We start from the raw sequence: 3,921 nt of genomic DNA, 5'->3' as shown, positions 1-3,921 counted from the left end.
AGATAGATAGATAGATGGATAGATAGATAGATAGATAGATAGATAGATAGATATAGATGGATAGATAGATAGATAGATAGATAGATGGATAGATAGATAGATAGATATAGATGGATAGATAGATAGATAGATAGATAGATAGATAGATAGATAGATAGATAGATAGATGGATAGATAGATAGATAGATAGATATAGATGGATAGATAGATAGATAGATAGATAGATAGATAGATATAGATGGATAGATAGATAGATATAGATGGATAGATAGATAGATAGATAGATAGATAGATAGATAGATGGATAGATAGATAGATATAGATGGATAGATAGATAGATAGATAGATAGATAGATAGATATAGATGGATAGATAGATAGATAGATAGATAGATGGATAGATAGATAGATAGATAGATAGATAGATAGATAGATGGATAGATAGATAGATAGATAGATAGATAGATAGATATAGATGGATAGATAGATAGATAGATAGATAGATAGATAGATAGATAGATAGATAGATAGATAGATAGATATAGATGGATAGATAGATAGATAGATAGATAGATGGATAGATAGATAGATAGATAGATAGATGGATAGATAGATAGATAGATAGATAGATAGATAGATAGATAGATAGATAGATAGATAGATAGATAGATGGATAGATAGATAGATAGATAGATATAGATGGATAGATAGATAGATAGATAGATGGATAGATAGATAGATAGATAGATATAGATGGATAGATAGATAGATAGATAGATAGATGATTCAGACCTTCAATTCTCAGTCAAATATTGTTAATTTAAATTTGAAAAGGCGTGTGAGAGTTATTGATAAGCATTAAAGTATTGCCTATTTGATTAAATGCCAGGCATTGATAATACATATTTATTTTTCTTTATAATATTAATTTATTAACTCTTGCTTTCTGCTCTTATAGAAGCCTCTGCTGGTTCTTTACCTTAAATATCAGACCATCAGACCATCTATTGCATGTTTGACATTGTGCTTCACTGATATTCACCTGTCTGTCTCTCTACTTTGTGTCTCCCTGCCTGGGTTACAGCACCCATGACAACACACACACACACACACACACACACACACACACACACACACTTTCCCAAGGGCCATTTTATGCAAGAAAATACACAGTCCCAACTGAGAAGAAATTAATTTAAAAATTGATTCGATCTTCCCCAGCCAGCCCCCATAAGTGAAATATTTAATATAACCTATATGCAGTCTGAGGATTCAGAGGACGAGGTTGTCTTAAAGCATTTATTCATTTATTGAAATAGGACCATTAAACATAATAAACTAAGGGATATTATAAATTAATATAATAACTAAACCATTTGTGAATGGTATTTATCAAAATAATGATACAAAAAAATAATATTAATAAGGAAAATAAAGTATTTTGAGATATAACACTTATTGCATCGTGCATATGTCTACTAAAGGGATTCTTTGTAAGGCCTACATTTATTTTTTATTTTTTAGACAATATATTTTTATTAATCTATTAGACGTATTTTATATACTGTAATGAGAATACAGACCCTTAACAAACTATTATCTAAACCACGACTAGCTGCAAAATCGAATCAACAAAATAACCAGCAAGATTTTAAACAAAGACACATTTAAATATAAAATTGTTTTTTACGTATTCATCTTTAAGACAGTTGGGCCTTTCTTGTCTTGCTTTTTAATTTTAATTTTTTTAATTTGTCACATTTAGCAAAACGAGACAAATTAAGCTTGCTAATAGCCTAAAAAAAGAATAACATATGACATCATTTAATAATCTAAATAAATAAATCAACGTACCTGAAGGTTATTATTACTCCAATCCAAAAACCCCAGAATAATGTTGCGCCTGTCACCTGCCTGTTTATTCTCAAACATGCCCAGAGAGTGACTCTCCATAAACAAACTGCAACAACAAGAAACAGGAAGAAGAAAAAAAGAAAAAAAGAAATAATCGACCGACTTTACAGTAGATATGATAACAGCAGTTGGAGATTATTGACTTTGTTGTTTTTTTCCGGAGAGAAACAGAGTTAACTGCGAGGACAGAAGCAGGAAAGTGATTTGCATGTTGCGGTTGAGAGAGAGTGGGAGGTGGAGGAGGTGAAGAGAGGAGAAGGGAGGCGGTGAGGAGCGCGGTTTGAGGCGCACATCAGCGGGAAAACCTTCTCCAGCTTGGGGGGGTATGAACAGTAATTAAACACTACACTGATAAGAGTTTCCCAGTAAAATAACAGTAAAGAACTGGCAGCAGGGTTGCCTTCATGTTACTGTAAAATTAACAAAAATAAAAATAAAAAATACTGTTTTTTTTATTAATTTCACAGTATTTTACAGTTAATTTACTGTTTAAAGATACATTATATAGCTGTTTTTCACCTTTCTTTTACATTATCTTACTGATTTGTTTTAATGCACTATTTAGGTTTTTACATACATTTTAATAAACATTATTTTTTGCTAGATGAATAGACTTAGCAGGTTACAGACATAGGAATAGTCACACTAATTACAATTAAAGACTATAATAGACTTGTTGACACTTTTCCCAAAATGTCTGTCTATATCTGGCTACAAGCACAGAATGCAAACCAGAACAACATATGAGTGAAGACAATAAAGCTAATTCACTGATTTTACAATGTACAGACTCACATGTGCAGATCAGGTCCCAGAATTCAACAAATACTGCATGAAACTGTTACTGATGATACTTTAGACAGTTGATCAGCAGTAAAGTGCTGTTTTTAAAGAATGCATTGTAGTTCAGTTAAATTTAATTTGACAGGTTTTCTTTTGTATTAACAGTAAAGCACTGTTTTTAGCAATAACAGGTTAATACTGTTGAAATCCTGCTGGAAATTAACAGCAATTGTTTACAGTGCAGCTTGGGAGGGTATGAAAAGTAATTAAGCCTACAAAAAGACAGGTTTATTAAACCATTAATGATGAAAGTAGCCTATAAAAAATATAAAACAAAACATCCCAAATCTATAAACCTACAAAATCCCAAACATATTAGCCTGTAATACAAATATATATTGTTGCTTATATATGACTATATTAATTTGGCACATTCAAACGTACAAGTGACACATATACGAAGCAAAAAAAAAGAGAAAACCACAACAACGAACTACATTTCCCAGAAGGCAAAGTGCAGCAGATGCATTAACCATACATTATATAAAATAGGCAAGCACCCAATTGGGAAATGCACATATTGTAATCAACCAGAAACTGTGGAACATGTACTGATACGCTGCAGGAATTACAGTATCCAGAAGAATCACCTTTTACAGTCACTAAGGAGGGCAAAACATCAGGACTTTTCATTGTCAGGTCTATTGGGGAATACAGCAGATAACATATAATGTGAAATTATTCAGTTTTTAAGAGAAACTGATTTAGTTAAACGAATCTAGAGTTTTCCCTCATTATTCTTATTATTCTTCTTCTTCTTATTATTATTTATTTATTATTTTATTTTATTTATTTTTTGTTTTGTTTCTGCACAATCTAAGGAAGGTAAAACATCAGGACTTTTCATTGTCAGGTCTATTGGGGAATACAGCAGAAAACATATACTGTGAAATTATTCAGTTTTTAAGAGAAATTTATTTAGTTAAACAAATCAAAATTTTTCATCATTATTATTATTATTATTTTTATTTTTTTTGTTTTAATTATTATTTTATTGTATTTTAATTTATTTTATTTTTTATTTTTTTTATTTTGTTTCTGCACAATCTCCTGTTCTCCAGTCCAGATGGTGGCGGTATTGCACCTCTAAGACAGTTTGCCAACCGCCAATAAACACCAAAGAAGAAGAAGAAGCCCAGCAGCTGCGTGCTGATTGGACAGCGTC

The 3,921-nt window shown here is 31.0% G+C and overlaps 1 protein-coding gene across 1 annotated transcript in view; it reads right to left on the bottom strand.

The window, feature by feature from the left end:
* The window catches only part of tp73 (tumor protein p73), a 50,861-nt gene that overhangs the window by 40,560 nt on the left and 6,380 nt on the right, over positions 1–3,921 (bottom strand). The window lies entirely within an intron of this gene.

The sequence above is a fragment of the Sebastes umbrosus genome, chromosome 6, assembly GCF_015220745.1.
Source record: "Sebastes umbrosus isolate fSebUmb1 chromosome 6, fSebUmb1.pri, whole genome shotgun sequence".
In the NCBI taxonomy this organism is placed as follows: domain Eukaryota; kingdom Metazoa; phylum Chordata; class Actinopteri; order Perciformes; family Sebastidae; genus Sebastes; species Sebastes umbrosus.
This window is presented reverse-complemented; position numbering and strand designations above follow the sequence as displayed.